General features: G+C 47.2%; 1 protein-coding gene across 6 annotated transcripts in view; it reads right to left on the bottom strand.

Annotated features, from left to right (window-relative positions):
* The window catches only part of DYNC1I2 (dynein cytoplasmic 1 intermediate chain 2), a 1,097,199-nt gene extending 1,079,725 nt beyond the window's left edge, over positions 1 to 17,474 (bottom strand). For 2 of the 6 annotated variants that reach the window (XM_069616199.1, XM_069616203.1), the window contains exon 1: positions 17,249 to 17,338. The gene's annotated coding sequence lies outside the window, so the exon portion shown is untranslated. Of the gene's footprint in view, positions 1 to 17,248 lie in introns of all 6 variants that reach the window. The other 4 variants (XM_069616204.1, XM_069616201.1, XM_069616205.1 and 1 more) reach the window with 4 other exon arrangements.
* Positions 17,475 to 17,674: the final 200 nt, after the last annotated feature.

Genomic DNA, 17,674 nt, shown 5'->3' with positions numbered 1-17,674 from the left:
ATGACCAGTTGGTGCTTGTAATGGAACCTGGGAAAAAGAAATGGAGGCATATCCCGGCTGACAAATGTTATTTACAAGAGCGATGTATATCTTCTTTTTTTTTTTTAATTCTGCTTTAGATCCTGAGTGTGCCGAGTGCCTGTGTGTGGCATGTTGGGAGTCCATTCGGGAGGGTCCGCGTTCATGTCCGGAGATGTGGCAGATGTCTCTATTTTCCAAGTGGAGTGGGGTGGGGTATATGGATGAAGACTGATGCTCCTTCTACCAGCCTTACGCCTGATGATGCATCTATTGTATAGCGTTCAGGAAACGGCAGGAGCTGCAAAATAAAATCTTGCCTTTACCGCCTTCCGGAATTTCAACATCATGGTTACTGGGCGCATGTTAAACAAACCAAAAATGTTTGGGTCTTTTTGGCCCAGCAAGTTTTGAACATTTCGCATTTCTGCTTGACTGACGTGCATAGCTCTGCTGATTTGATCTCTACATGTCTTGTGGCGATTCCAACGCCTACTTCAATTTTGAAAGAGTTATTCAGAGTCTTGCATAATGATTCCCTAGTGGAGCAATCGGATAGCCAGAATTCGTTTTCCGTACAAGAATACTGTAGGTTCTGTGCGGACACTGTTCACAAATGGAGCAATACGACCCTTATTATGCCACATGATATTGCTTCTGCCGATGTTTGTGATCACGACTTGTGATCCGACCTACATTAAAGGTGTCAACAACTGAAACTTAAAGATGTTAAGAAGAATTTGATAAACGATTATGCACAAGATCTATAAATGTTTTTGCTGATGTTTCAAACAGTGTGTGTAAATTTTACTATTTTTACTGCTAGCCACCTGAAGCATTTAAAACTTTCACCTGGTTGGTTATTCTCTTGTGGAAAGTTCACTTATTCTTATGTTCCTGCCAATATTTCAGGTGGCCCATGTGCTTTGACAAGTCTTGGTTTAATGATGTATCCTTTGCAACCTACTATTAGACGTTCTATATGGGCCGCTTCATATGCTGCTTTGACGCCAGACTGCAATTCTGAAGTGCATTTGCTCTCTGAAGCTGAAGTGCTAGCATTAGCCATTTCCATTATTGGAATTTGGGATTTAGCTGCTGGGGGTTACAAAACCAAGGTAAAGTGAGTGTTCAAGGGGTGGAGTGTAATACTTGTGCGAAATGTGAGCTAGAACATGGCGTCGATGCGCAGCAATTTTTGACACTCATCTCCCATCACAGAAATAAAGCTTGCGTTTACACGGGCTACACAAAATAAACAAGCATTTAAGTAGCGAAAATAGAGCAAGGTCACATAGCGACATAAATATTGTTGCTGAGCGGACTTGCTGTGGAGAATAGTTATTGTATTGTCCACTGAAGGACGAATACGCAGAGGGAGTCAGAGCGTCCTGCAAATGCACGATAAGGGGTTCTGGGAATGAATGCGAGGAGAGGGGCACTGGGTTTTTCCACTTCTGACAGTTTTTTTGTTCACCCTCTGCCCAGTCGACTTGTGATCTGCTCTTCAGCAGAGGGCAGACACATCTGAGAAGGGCAGGGAAATGCCCCCATAAAGGAGAGTGCATTGCCTGGCAAATGTTAGTTGGAATTTGGACCCCCAGCTGATGCAGTCTTGCTGAGAGGGAGGACACTCTGCCTCAGACCACGTTAGAACGAGCTATCTCTTTGCCTACCTGCTAAGGGACTAAGCAGTGTTTTAGTGGCCAAAATTAAGGTGTCTTCCACTTCCTAACGGTGACGTTCCTTATAAGTGCATGTGTATGTCTGTTTATGTATGCCAACTTTATATATACAAATAACGTGAGAATAAACAGCCTGTAACAAGCCATTTTGTTTTATGATAATGAGTAGTTTATGTGTGGTATTTTGCTTGTCGGAGTCCAAGAACTTGTTTGGTCGGGGGACGAGGCGACCTAAGTGTAGGCGCTCGCCTTCTGTGGCCAAGCTGGCGCGTAACACTTGGTCAACCAAGACTGCAAGATCCTCACAGCTCTTCTGGCAGAGAGGTTGAAATAGGTGATCAGAGAAGGATTACATTCAGGCCAGACAGGTTATGTCCCAGGCAGAACCACAGAGACTCCATGCGGTCATAGAAAGGACACGATTAAGGATGAAAAACTGTGAGGTGATCTCATTAGACGCCATTAAGAAATTTGACTCCGTCCGTTAGGGCTGGCTTATGCCACTTTCAAGCGCTTTGGGGTTGGCGAGAGGTTCCTCAGATGGGTCAAACTAATATACATGGGCCTACTACACGGGCGAGGATGGGCAAGCACATGTCGAAGGAATGGATATACAGAGAGGTATGAAGCATGGGTGCCCCATATCGCCCATGCTCTTCATACTGGCGCTTGAACATCTAGCAGTGTTCCAGAGATCTGAATTCCGGGACGCAAGGCTGATGGTAGATGGGATGAACCAGGTCATCTCATTATACGTGGATGACATGCTTTTATTTGTCCAGAATCCAGAGGACAACTTACTATATATTCTTGAGATTCTTGATCATTTTTCAGTGCCTTATGTGATAACCGTCAGCAGAGATCAATCCTGCATATTCCCGCTGGCAGGATGGGCAGGTTTAGAAGAAGAGCGCCTGCCAGACCTTGGGTGGCAGTGGACATCCAAAACTTTCTGGTATCAAGGAACGAATATATGCCACGGCGTAAAAGCGTTGCCTGAACTTAACACTGCTAGGGCACAGACGGGAATTGAACACTCTTCGATTTTGGAAGAGACTACCACTCTCAGTGACGTGACGGGTAGCACTCACGTAGTTGGTGGTCCTCCCCCGCCTGCTATACTATTTCATTAATGTGCCATTCTATGTCCCGCAGGTCCTTTTTAACTGAACATTAAGCCGAGTGGCTTCATATGGGGTCTGGGCAGGCATATTACCCGGGACACGCTCTATAGAGGCTACACGGAAGGCGGAGTGAAGCTACCACACCTAGAGCTGTACTATCTGGTGGGACAGCTGCAGTATTTTGCTGGGTGGCTATCTGATGAGGTGAATCTGGAAATGAGACTATGGCAAACGCAATAAAACTGTACCTACTGAAAGAGGTGCTTTGGTTAGACGATAGATTAATCCTGAACTCTCTGCATATACCATTAGCTGCGGTCTACGGCAATGAAGAGGGACCTCACAACTCATTAAACCTCAATGGGAAGACAAAGGGGTAGCAGTATGGGGTGACTTGCTGGCAGAAGATGTGCTTCATGAGTTTGAAAAAGTAGTGGAGGAGACAGAGATGAATAACGGACAGTTTTTAACATACACGAGAATGCTGCACCAGGCAAGGACTCAGTGGCAGGGATTCCTGACTGACATGGAAGAGGACAACACTCTACAGTTACTATACAACATCCCGGAAAGGTCAGCACAAGGTCTCTAGGTTATATCAGTCTCACTCCACCTGCATTCTTGGGAAGAATCCTAAAAAACATGCTTCCAGAAGGGCATCACAATTCCATGTGATAATGCTGCAGTGATTTTTCCTGAACCCTAAAATGTTTTCGCCAAATATTCTAGGAGGGGCATAATTATATATTATTACCGCCAATCCTAGAATATTTGGGGAAAAGTGTTTGAATGGCTTGAGGGTGCATTTTTAGGGAAATGTCGCGGACTGGCAGCCATTTTCACAGTGACATTGGGCCTCATTACGAGTTCGCCAGTCCGGATTCAACGTAGCTGGTAAAACCGTACCGGCACCGTTTACCAGACTGGAGAATTCCGACCTTCGATCCAGGAAACACCACCACCCCGAAACTGCCACCGCGGAGACAACGCACCCGATAACTGCGTCGGCAGACAGCGCAACGACACCCCCTGTTACCGGCAATACACAACACTGTGCGCATTACGAGTAGCATGGACACGGAAACTCCGCCTGAAAATTGGCGGTAACACCGTGAACACCGTGGCGGTACTGCCGCCACCACAGAGATGGTGTTAAAACAGGGTCAGGTGAGCTGAATCATGCCACAGGTGCACCAAATGAGTCCAGCTGGACCCAGCAGGCCACTGGGAACCTACAAAAACAAGTATGCAGGCAGCTGCTGTAGCAGCATTGGGTCTGGGGCTATTGAGCCTACAGGCAGCAGTGCACATGGTGGCAGCAATGGTCCAGAGGAGGCGGAGGTGGAGGAGGCGCAGGCGGCAGATAGCAAACCCTGCACCCATACCAAACCCAAAGTGCAGCCGGCACGACCCCACAGGCAGCCTGCTATACCCCGCATCAGAGCCTCACCCTGGAACCTGACCCCAGGGTAGATCCACACATTATAGCGGCTGGACTGTCCAACAATCATGTCCGCCGTCACCATGATTGAGGACATCAGCAGCCGCATTGGCATACGGACGACAATCCCACCCCTGCTGAAGGTGGTCTCTGTACTGAATTTCCTTGGAACTGGATCGTATCAGCACACTGAGCTGAACGGACTGTCACAACCCTGTTTCTCAAGAATAATGGATGCCCTGCTGCGCCGTGTGTCAGAACACATCGCCCTCCCCGTACCCTTGCCCAGGTCATTGCCACCAAGTTGGCATTCCATGCCATTACCAGCATGCCAAATTGCATTGGTGCAGTAGACTGCACCCACATAGAACTGACAGTACCAAGTGCAATGGAAATGGTGTACCACAATAGGAAACTATACCACTCACTGAATGTACAGATGGTATGTGACACTGGACAAGTGATAACACATTGTTGTGCAGGTTTTCCGGGGTCAACACATGACTCAATGGTCCTGCGGAATTCAACATTGCCACGCTACATGGGCCGCTATGCTGGACAAAGCACATGGCTATTGGGTGAGTACAACTGCCAATGCACAGCCCCTGTGAAAGGGGTGGGGGGTGTCCAGGGCAATGACCTGTGCGTCTGGGTTGCTAAAACTGCCAATGCATCACCCCCTGGCCAATATAATGGACAGTCACCACAACCCACACATTTCAAAGCTACACACTACAGGTGGGCACAGTGTGCCCGTACACACCCTTCCAAAGGAGATGCACAACCAAGACATTTTCCGGTAGCACAAGCCAATACGACATGAGGCAGTGAATCCACCCACCAACACAATGCACCAGTGCCCCCCAATGCACATAATGAGTGCACATCCGACACTGCATCAACCACATCATCACAGTGCCCATTGACTGACTCCTCCATGTATGGACATCACTGCACAATGCCAAACCTTCAAACCACAAATGAGCACAAGGGCAACTACATATGCAAAGCAAATCGTTGGACAATGTCCAAATGCCAATGTGGACACCAATGACCCAGGAATGGTATTCACACACTGGACACACCATTGCTTGCCCCATATGAATGATTGACACATGATTGCACTGCATCCGATCAAGACATGGATATCACAAACACCGACACATCCCCTCCATTTACATCCCATGTAGGTGATGCAGGATATGCACTCATGGCTGATGACGCCCGTACGGAGGCCAAGGAACAGGCATGAGGAGGCATACAACAGGGAACACGTGGCATGACCGAAAGGACATTTGGCCTACTGAAGACCAGGTTCCGCTGCTTGAGCAGATCTGGCGGATCACTGCTGTATAACCCAGTGAAGACGGGTAAAATAGTGCTTGTGTGTGCCATGCTGCACAATCGGTGCATGCGCAGAACATCCCTCTGCCTCCAGACACACAGGATGATGATGAAGTGGATGATGAAGACGACGATGGGGATGGGATGGCTGCACTCCCTCCAGGGAGGCACAAGATGGTCAACATGCACGGGATGCACTCATTCGCATTTACTTTTGAGAGACTGCACGTGAACAGCATTGCATGATTATGATGATGCATGTCAATAAATGGATTGATTGCAAATGAAATTATGGATGTCCACGTGTAAAATCATTTTCAAAAGAGATTTATTGTCAACAAAGCAGGAAAGAAGGTGTACTGGATAGGAAAGCTGTACACCCATGCCCACCCACCACCCAAAACGTACCCACACACAACCAGGCCCCAAACCACTAACCCCATAATGGACCTCCCCACCACCCAAACGTACCCACCCCCAACCAGGCCCCAAACCACTAACCCCATAATGGACCTCCCACACCACCCAAACGTACCCACCCCCATACACCCAATGTTTCCCAGAATGTCTTGTGGACAGTCATTCCCACATTTCACTATTTCCGGCCGCACTTATGTGCATGAGCGTCCAGTCAGCCGACTAGAGCGCCTCCGTGGGCTGCCAGTAACAGAGGTTGATGGGGTGGTGCTGGTGGACAGCACTTGTGGCGTGACTGGTGGCATACGTCCAAAAAACGCCTGATGGGCCACCAACATGCACTCAGCGATGATGGACATAAGTGTTGCCCTCTCGGACATGGCGTGCCAAGTTGACATTGGTTGTGGCGAAACGCCCGATGGCCCTGGAAAGTCGACGCACCGATGTTGCATTACTTTCTCGCTGCAGCCTCGCCTCCTGCAGCTGCCTTTCCACAAGCTGGTAAAGGGTGGCCTGCTGTTCCTCCATCCGCTGCATGCGTGCACTTGTTGGTGACCTCATGGGGCTGTGTAGTGTGGGGTAGGGGCTGAACTGCAGGTTGTGGACTGATGGCAGGTCATCCATGTTGTCCTCCTCCTCTCCTCGATCTTTGGACTGCATGACTGGGGCACTGTTGCCACTGGATGCACCGTCCTCCGCAGTGCAAACGGCCTGCAGGATAGTTTCTGTGGCCATGGTGGGAGTGAATGCCACTTGTGTGGCAGCAGCCTGTACAGGAATGGACATGTGGGCTGGTGCATCCGTGCCAGAAGCAGCTGGTGCTGGTGCCTGTGTCCCGGAGGTGCTTGCATCCTCGTCCCAGGCAGGACGGCTGCGTCAGCCACGTGCAGATGGACATTGCGACGCCTGTTGAGCATTGTCGCTGTCACTTGTCGTACCAGTGTGAAAACAGAGGGCATGCCGTTAGTTGTGTGGTGATATTTGATGGTCCATCACACGTATCACACTGAAAGATCTGTGACCACTTGCATGTACACACATTTGACTGTTGATGCACTCAGGTGTGTGCGTCTCAGCTTGTACTCCGTCACGCATTGTGTGCATGTCCAGGGGGCATGTATTGAGTGCGTGTTTCTTGTCATCTGGGTGATTGGTGGGTGTATTGGGTCTCTCCTCCCCTGGCTTGGGGGGGGGGGTTATTCGGTGGATTTATTGGGTCACTCCTGCCCTGGCTGGTGGTGTGGGGGGGTTCATCAGTGGGTGCATTGGGTCACTCCTCCCCTGGATGGGGGGGGGTTTATTCGGTGGATTTATTGGGTCACTCCTGCCCTGGCTGGGGTTCATCGGTGGGTGCATTGGGTCACTCCTGTGGTCCATTCACACTCATGGCTTTGTGCAATTACCGGCATCAACAGGTGGGCTCACTCCTGCCTCTGCGTCGCCAATGCCCTCTATGCCCTAAGGTGCAGGACACTGCTGCACCTCTCCTCCCACGACTGCAGCTTTAATGGGGATGCTGGGCCTCCACCGGTGCAAGTGCTATGCTGACGGTGTGTAGAGATGAGATTATGCACTCTCAGCCGGAGATATCTCACCTCTTGTGGCAGTCCTTTACGGGGCGCGTATGGTCACCCCTACTGCAGTGCACTTGCGTGCTGCATCGGCCCAGACCTCCTTACGGCATTGCTGGGTGCAGCATTTCAGCATTGTCTACTATGTGCTCCACAAGCACTGTGAGCTCTGCCTCACTAAACCTCTGCTTACGCTGTCTTCTTGCAGGAATCCTGGATGCCATTGTGGTGGATGCTTTTCACAGCTCAGGGAGGTGATGTAGCCTGTGGTCTGTGAGGATGGCAGTGGATTGTGGTTTAAGTAATGGCCGCCTCTCTTTTTCCAGTTTTCGCGATCACAGTGTTTCCGCATCCAGTGATTCTGTGTCCGTGACGGCGGAGGTGATCACGGTTATTCCACTGCTGTTTGGGGCGGTATGTCCGTGGGTGTTTACGTGCCGGCGGTGACACCGTTTCTGCGTTGGTCTGGTGCGTGCGACCGACACGCCGTAATCGGCCGTTGATTCTGCGACCTTGCGGTCACGAAAACAGTGTCACCGTCGTCACGTAATCAACGGATTCCGGACAGGCGAACTCGTAATGAGGCCCATTATCTCTGGATACCAGCCTCACACTGTCTAAATGTTTGAAAATAATGAGTGGCCAGGCGTTGACAGAAAAAAGACAAGCACCCTACCCATCCATAGCTGTAGAATAGACAAGTACCATTTGGGAAAATGTTTGCCTCAATTTCATAGTCCCACTTGAGACACATGCCTGCAGGCCAAAGATTTGTATTAGTGCAAAGGGACTATGCTTGTAAGTGGGTAGAAGCTCAGTTTGTCCACGGCATTACCAGAGAGATAATCACATCAACAGTTTAGGCAGAGAAGGATGTCCATATACCATGGTGTTGGACGGTGGCATTTAGTTCACCTCTTACTGAATGCCACCATGATCTCTTTCTTCCAGAGGAAGAGAACTCAGCATCACAAAGTATCACTGAATCACCCAAAGGAAAGGGTGAGGTGGAAAGAGCCAGTGGACTGCTGAAGGGCAGTTCGTAAAAATAAAGAGCAACCAACATTAACCTCCACAACGCAGTCCAACCAATAATAGCTGCCACAGGGTGGCCGCTATCTCCACCGCAGGTGTGACCCCCTTTGAAATGACAAGAGGCTGCGACGTGCACACCAAACAATCCAGTAAGGACGACAAAAAGAATTATACAAAGTCAGAGGAAATACCCACCATGCAGAGACTGCGCCAAATCCAAATGAAACATGCCAATTATTTCAATAAAAGAATTTGACCAAACACAGATGGCTCAATGAAGTAGATTGAATTTTTTTAAAAAATTCAAAAATCGAAACTTCCTCACAAAGACAAATACAGCACACAGTTGAAAGTCATAAAACACTTTAAAAAATGTGATTGTTAACGAAACGAAAGGGGTTGGGCCTTTAATCTTTGCAAAGATTTGTGTTTATTAGCTAAAGTCCAAGTAACACCCCACCGCCGCCACCTCCACCCAACACACCCACACCAGAACGACGCAGATCGTGGTCTTGAACACACCAAAGAGCTATATGTTCAATGGTTTCGTTGGCATGCCTTGGAGACAGTTTCTCTGGTCTGCAAAAAAAGCTCAGTCAGTAGCAAAGATATACCATGCACAAAATAAGAGCCCGATGATACCAAAAACACAAACACACAGCTTTCGCATGCAAGTCAAGCTCCCATCAAATCTGAGATGTGCCACAAGAAGGAAGACTGCACCTGCCAAAATCAGACAATAAGAACTCTATTAACTCTACACGCCCAACGGAAGGTCATGTAGCATCCACTCACCCTACAGCATCTCTCCTGCTCACCACACCAGAGATGCTTGTACAGGCATAGAGGATGATATCGAGAAGGTGCAAGGAAAAACCGGGACAGCAGCACTCCCCTCACCCTGCTTGGGCAGCGGAAAAGAAGGGAGATTCTTGCTCCTGTGAATTAATCTTTTCTCCTGTAATTGCCAGTCTACTTTCTTCTACCCACCAGAGTGCTAAATTACTTCCTTCACCACATGCAGCTACCCAAGTTGGAAATTATATAGGTTTGTTTGTCTTAGGGGCTGGTTGATTGTCAGTGAGTAGATTTACATTTGTCTTAACCCGTTATTGGCCTGTTTTATGTGCTTCTGTGGAGAGGTTTGAGTGTTTTTTTTCCAATCTTTTTTGACTAGTTTGTGCTATTCTGGTGGGTTTATCCTGTGATTTTTGTGGCCTCTCACCACGTTTTCTGAGCTGGCCTGCATCTAGAGGGTTTAGTCCTTAATTTGTTTCTGGCTTTCTTCCTGTCCCCGCCGTCCCCCTTGCAATTTGTTGGAACAATCCAGTGTCTCTCTGCCTCTGTTCCTGGCAGCCTTTTCCACTTGCCTTCCAGGATTTATCCCCACTATCTACCATACCTGTGTGACCCTCTTCCCTGCCCCTTCCCTACGCCCGCCCTGTGCCCGTGATTGGCTGTTACCCTCCAGGAGGTAGGTTCTTAACCATACACCCGTAGGGAAGCCCACTGCCCATGCAGCCCCTTCAACTAAGGGCCCCAAGGTAAAGGGCAGCTCCCAAAGAAGCAGCTCCAGACCGTGTTTGCTCATGCTCGCCTGAGAAGCCAGTAGCCAGCCATCAACCAGCAGCGACTGGCAAGATAAGTGTGGCCTGGGTGGGGAGTACAGCAATCACTGTACTCCAAAAAGCCCTGCCTGTCTTATTACCTACACAAGACAGCATACCAAAATCAACCAGCAAGTAAAGAATACCCCTATCACTGCTGTGTACCAACCGTTCATTGCAGTTATTTACTATTGTGCCCTATATTTGGGTGTTCTCCATCTATCCAGATGCCTCAAATCTAGGCGTTTTGCACTTACTGTTGTGCCTCCAATTTAGGCGTTCACACTCTGTCCAGGTGAAGTTTAGCAATGTGTCACACTCGGATAGAAGAATTATGGAGATTAGCATTGCGTCATATCTAGACAGAATTGTGAATATCATCCTCGGTCACATCTAGAGAGAATTGTGAAGACTAGCATTGTGTCACATCTAGACAGAACTACAATACTAGCCTGTGTCATATCAAGACAGAACTGTGACTATTAGCCTCCGTCACATCTAGGCAGAATTGTGAAAGTCAGCTTGCACCACACCTACACAGGATTGTAAAGATTGGCCTGTCACACCTAGACAGAATTGTGAAGACTAGCATTGCGGCATATCTAGACAGAACTGTAATATTAGCCTGCGTCATAGCTAAACAGAATTATGAAGATCAGCCTCCGTCACACCCAGAGAGAACTGTGAAGATTAGGTTGCATTTGGCTACTAACTGTGGCTAGTGTCCAAACGTGGCCATGCCACATCGTTTTTCGCTTGTCCTTTGGCCTGTGAACTATGAAGATTAGCAGGACTCACATCTAGTTAGAATTTAGGAAATTAGCATGTGTCGCACCTAGATACAACTGTGAAGATAACCTTGCATCACATCTAAATAGAATTGTGAAGATTAGCAAGTGTCAATCTAGATAGAATCATGAAGATTTGCATTTAACCTAACTGTGCCAGATAGCTTGATTGTGCCAGACAGCCAGATTTCACATTTAGCCTAACGGTACCAGACAGTCTGATTGTGTCCAGATAGCCAAATTTAGCATTTAGCTTGATTGTACCAGATAGCCACATTGCGTGTTTAACCTGATTGTAGCAGATAACTCGAATGAGCCAAGTAGCCTCATTTCGCTTGATTGTGCCAGATAGCCACAATTCACATTTAGCTTGATTGTGCCCGATAGCTATATTTTGCATTTAACCTTAACTGTGCCGGCTAGCCTGGTTGTGCCAGACAGCCACATTTCACATTTAGCCTAACGGTACCAGACAGCCTGATTGTGTCCAGATAGCCACACTTCGTTCGCATTTAGCATGATTGTGCCAGACAGCCACATTGCACGTTTGACCTGTTTGTACCAGATAACCTGAATGAGCCAAATAGCCACTTTCCGCATTTAACCTAACTGTGCCAACTAGCCTGATTGTGCCAGACAGCCTGATTGCGCCAATTACCCACATCTTGCATTTAGCCTGACCCTGCCATATAGCTCTGATTATACAAAATCGCTCTATTTATCACGTAACCCAATTGGGCCAGCCAGACAGCCTTATTCTGCATTTAGCTAGATTGTGCCGGATAGCCCTACTTCACATTTAGCCTGATTCTGCCAGACAGCTTTATTTCCAATTTAACCGGACTGGGGCAGATAACATTTAGCATTTAGCCTGATTGTACCAGATAGCACGGTTGGGCACGATAGCCATATTTCAACTATCCAGGAAACCCGAATCTTGAGGCGTCTCTCAAACTGCTATGCTCTGAAACATAGGCTTTTTTTCCCCCACCATCCAGGAAACACTAATCTAGGTCTCCCTCATCAATTGCTGTATTCTGAAGCCTAGACAACCCTTCATCGAGACAGCCAGGCTAGCCCAACAATAAGCCTCGAATCCTAACAAACCGGGGACTCCCCCACCATACTCCATCCCCAAGCAAATCCAGTGGTAAGGTAAGGCCTCCCTGGATGGCCCCCGACCCCAAAAGCAAACCCACATATCAAACCTCAAGACCACCAAACGCTACACCTATAATCAATCGCAAGGAAGCCAAGAACCGGCACAATCACAACCTGCAAGGCGTTGCATGTGGGCTATAGCCCCTGCAAACTATACGCAAAAAAAACCAACTTACTCCTAAGGATCACAACTCCTACGACCCATTCGCAAACAGACCTCAAAAATCAACTTATCCCTAAAGAACACAATATGCCACGAAATCGAAAGACAAGGAATAAGCCAAAGGGATTCAAAACACATAATCACAACTGCGGAACGCGCCCCAACAAACACTGTTGAAAACAGAAAATACGCCAAGATAAGAGAAAAATTTCTACACCCAACACCATACCTTGCAACCAACCACTCACCAGAACAAGTCAATTCAACCGACAATACCAGATGTACCAACAACATACCAGAACTGTGCACGAAAAGAACAGAAACACCCACAAGGAATAGGAACAAAATCGAGGCCTCACTCCATACATCACAAAAACAAGGGCACACCTCCTTCAACTAAATATAGAAGAGGAACCAGAAGAAAACAGGAACCCAATACATAATTTAGCAGGCCTACTCAATGATGACACAGACACTACCATCCCACCCTGAGAGCAACCTGGGAGCAAACCAACGCAACAATCACAAGACAAAACCGATATTAAAAGGCAAACTAAAGCACAACGAAAAAATGCACTGCAACCTAATCAACGCATGATCAATGTCCAAACATGACAGAGATATACTACCTGCTGTGCGACGACTGCACAGATGTCCTATTCATCACAGAAATATGGTTAGACGACAACTACAAAAATCACACTCCACAGCTGCCTACCCAACAACTTCAAGTGCACACAATTAAAACAGAAAAGAAAAAAAGAAGAAGGTCTTGCAATAGCATTCAAAGAACATTTGAAAATAAAAACAGAGAAACCACTAGTCCTCCACTAGACAGTAAGCCCGAAAACAAACATACAATTCATACTGGTCTACAGACCACTTACATAATAAGCAAATTTTGTCGACAACTTCATAGAAGCCATCACCAACATAGCCATCTAACATGAACATTGATAATCCTCGGGGACTTCAACATCTGGTTTGAAGGAGAAAGCGCAAACTCACCAACATCACTAATCGAGCAACTAAAATCCATGAAACTACGACAATTGGTTAAAGGAACAACACACACAGTGGGACACACGCTTGATGCAATATTCGGCAACAAAAGCCTTATCACCACGGCCCCACCAGTACAGATACTCTGGAGAGACCACCTCATCATTCCGTTCATGATCAACCTGCCACCTAAAGCCGCCAGGCAACCATATAAACTCCCAACTACCACAAAAATAAACTGGAAGACCATTAAGGCAAGCAACTTTAGAACAACTTGAACTCACAAAACCGCCAACCACCAAGATGGAAGAAGCCGACCTCGACGGAAAAACTAAGCTACTTCATAAATGGATCGCTGAAACAATCAAACGCATCTCCCCTGAAAAACCTTTCACCCCATCACAAAAGAGCAATGGCAAAATGGTTTACCCCACTGCTCAGTACCATGAAAAGGAACAACAAGAAGCTCGAACTAGAATGGAGGAAAGAAGACGACCAAGCAAAGAAAGTACAATCCCAGCGGCAAATCCCATCTTAAAAAAAGGAAATTCAAAAGGCCAAAACAGATACTATGACAACAGAATCACCAAAGCCGCCAAAACCCAAAGAGAACAGTTCAACCTCAAACGAAATGAGGAACCCACAGGGATGCAACAACACACCTTCACAGAAACTATGCAACGACCTTGCGGAACACTTCAAAAATAAAATCAGCAACATCCATCAAATCATACAAAGCAGACCAGTCAACCAAAACACACAACCAAACCAGCCAAATGTGAAACCGCAGTATAAACTCCAAAGCTTCCCACAAATATCAGTAGACACATTCCTCAAGCTGATAAGACATAGCAACAAAGCAGGCTCTCCCATAGGCCCCTGTCCTCCAGACATCTACAAATCAATCCTCACACAGGGCGCACCACTGGAATACTACAGAAACCTCTTTAACCAATCACTCGCAACAGGGAAAGTACCGCAATCATTCAAATCGGCGCACATCAAACCACTCCTCAAAGGACACGAGAGGCGACGTGGAAGACCTCTCCAACAACAGACCTATTTCAAACATCCCCTACCCAACAAAACTGCTAGAATGCTACATCTACAAACTAACACAGGAACACGTAGAAAAACACCAGTTGCTGGACCAGGCACAAGACAGCTTTAGACCCGCAAGAGGAAAAGAAATGGCACTCCTGTCTATCTGAGATGACCTAAAAACAAAAACGCAGGTACCAACACAAACTCTGCCCGATACTAATCGACCTCTCCGCAGCATTCGACGCGGTTAGCCATGAAATCCTCATCAAAAGAATAGAAGAAATAGGAATAACTGACTTTGCCCTAATCTGGATTAAATTGTTCCTAGCAAACAGAACGGAAACTGTCTGAATCACCACTATCCCCAATGTTCTTCAATATCGACCTGAACCCGCTAATCAAGTTCATCAAAAGACACAGACTTACGTGTTACAACTACGCAAACGACACACAAATCATCTATAAGATCGAGGAAGCACATGAAGAATACACAATCCAGAGAGACTGTCTCAAAGAAATCTACAACTGGATGAACACAAACAGCCTCAAACTCAACCCAGGCAAGACAGAAATCATGGTTATATCAAAAAACCTGGAAAATAACATTTATATCCCATGGCCCACAGAATTAAGAACAGCTCCCACACCATTGAAAATAGTCAAAAACCTTGGAATCCTAATGGACAATGCGCTAACATTAGAACCACAAGTAAACACAATAATCAAGAAATGCTTCTTTCTCCTACACTCGGTAAAAAGAATCCTACTATTCCTGTCCTTTGCTCATAAAACACTGACAATCATTGCCCTCATCATGTCAAGAATTGACTACGCAAACAGCCTCCCCCTCGGAATGCCGAAACACATGCTGAAGAAACTGCTACATATCCAAAACGCAGCGGCCAGACTCCTCCTTAAACTATGACAAAGGGACCAGAACCCAGCTCTAAAAATGCTACACTGGATACCAATCAAATAGCGAATCACGTTCAAAACGATGTGCATAACACACAGAGCAATCCATGGCCAAGGAGCAAAGTTCCTACAAAAGAAAATAACCATTTACCAACCAACAAGAACACTCAGACCAAGCAACGACATCCACCTGGAACCAAAACCATACAACAACAAACAAAAAAAATCTTGGGGGGGTCCTTATTCTCCCACCTAGCAGCAAAAACCTGCAACACATTTCCGAAAGAAATATGCAATACAAAGGACCACCTAAAATTCAGGAAACTACTCAAAACCTGGCTCTTCACCTCAGAACCAGACGGGATCAACTAACATACACCAATGGAAATGGAACGCAACACAAACAAAAAGAAGTGTCAAGAAAAAGCAAGGGAGGAAGAGCACAGGATTTCACCTCATCCTAAGACAATCCCCTCCGCTAGTCAAAGCCAAAAGGGACAAGGACCGTAACTGGAGACGAAGGAGCATTATTCATCAACTACCACACAACAGGACAGGTAGCGCTTAGGAGTCGGAGGGAGGCGACCACGCCCTAGGAGCACATCGAGGCAAGGGAAGGAAGACCCCACTGACACCCAAAGAGCAACCCACCACCTTAACGATATCAAGCCTGGGGAGGGGGATGCCCTGACCACGTTCAAGCCCACAGATCACTAGACAGGCACAGAGACATGCCACTGCTTCACACAGAACCAAACAAATGAACCACTAAAGGAGCGCTCCTGCAAACAGCAAGGGCAGAGACACCTAACACAAATGTACAAAACAGCAAGGTAAACACACTAACCCATCCTCTAAAAACCTAAACTCTCTGCTTACACCTCTCACACCCTAAACAACCACCTTCTTGCACAGCAAACCGCATGCACTTCACTACAACAAAACAAAAACGCGTAACCTCGCACAACAGCACATGGGAGTCTACCGATCCGAAAACTGCAGGCATGCTCAGCGAATGGTGTTAACCGAACTGAAGCTGCCAACAGGACACCACAAAATCTCACTCTACCTTTATCCCGGTACTCCCTACTAATCCTCCCTACCCTCTTACTTTTCAAATCCACCAGAGCGCCAGGGGACCACTCCGGTGGTGATAGTGCGCAGTATAAATTACATTTAACATTAAAATAACAGTAATAAACTGTGAGCAAACAAGACCAGCAGGGTGGCTTGCACAGGACTTAGATTTGACACAATCCCTGAAAATGTGCATTAAAAGATTTAACACTTCTGAGCTCCTCTACGTGCAAATCGCAATACCCATCTACGGCACCTTCACGTTGCCTGAATGCATACCACATGCCCCATCACCGCCCATGTATCAGTCCGTTCACAAGCTTACATCAACGCCAATATCAATCCCTCCTTTACGATGTCACCCTGCTTCCAATGCCTCTTTGCTCTATCACTTTTACTTCATCAGGTTACCACCCCCACACACCGTCCATCAACCGCCAATATACTGTATGTCGCCTGTTCAATCACCCCGATCAGTAATGCTCTTATTCAGCCCAGCTGATTTACCATTACAATCCCCTTAATGTTATGACGCTCCTTGCATCCTAATAAGGGTGGGGGGGTCACAAATTAGTCCTACAGGCCCCTCCCTCCCTTGCCCCAATCGTATTGTGCGTTTGAAGCTGAGCAGTTTTAGTCATCTGGACCTTTTGACACAGCCAGGAAGAGATTGCAGTGACTCAATGAGACCACACCCGGGTCGAGGCCGGCAGGGTCAATGATGGCGATGCTCCTTCTTACGGCCCTGCCACCCTGTCTCTCGCTGTGAAAGCGATCGTCAGCTGTCCATGATACGCCGCGCTGCGCCTCGGGGGATAGTATCGTGCGGTGTTTGAAGAGAGCAAGAGACACCAACCTGTACGGATGATCTGTTGACCGGTTCCCTCAGACCAGCTACTTCCTCTACTGAAGAGCTGCAGAATGTGACAGTGACGTACGGCGTCCCGGAAGAACAACCTCCTTCAAATGCGCAGCCGTGCTGGGGAAAGAGTTCAGCCTGTAAACATAAGCGTTACGAGAAGAGAAGCTTCAGATCATCATCAAACCAAACGCATTTTGAGCTCAGATTAAGGCAGTTCTATATCCCTGCACGACAGGGAATGTGTGCAATATAAGGAACATGCATTTTTTCATTAAGTTTTAGAACATTTCTCGCACTACACGTACCATTGGCTTAGCTTCAAACTGCATTTTTTATGGTGGGAGTTGCCATTTCTGTCAGATTGTTAGCTATTAAAACACTATTGAATAAACGTTATAATACCAACAGTAGCACTGTCGT

This window comes from Ambystoma mexicanum, chromosome 9, assembly GCF_040938575.1.
Source record: "Ambystoma mexicanum isolate Mex_15411 chromosome 9, UKY_AmexF1_1, whole genome shotgun sequence".
Taxonomy (NCBI): domain Eukaryota; kingdom Metazoa; phylum Chordata; class Amphibia; order Caudata; family Ambystomatidae; genus Ambystoma; species Ambystoma mexicanum.
Note: the sequence above shows the minus strand (reverse complement) of the source record. Positions and strands in the feature narration are given on the sequence as shown.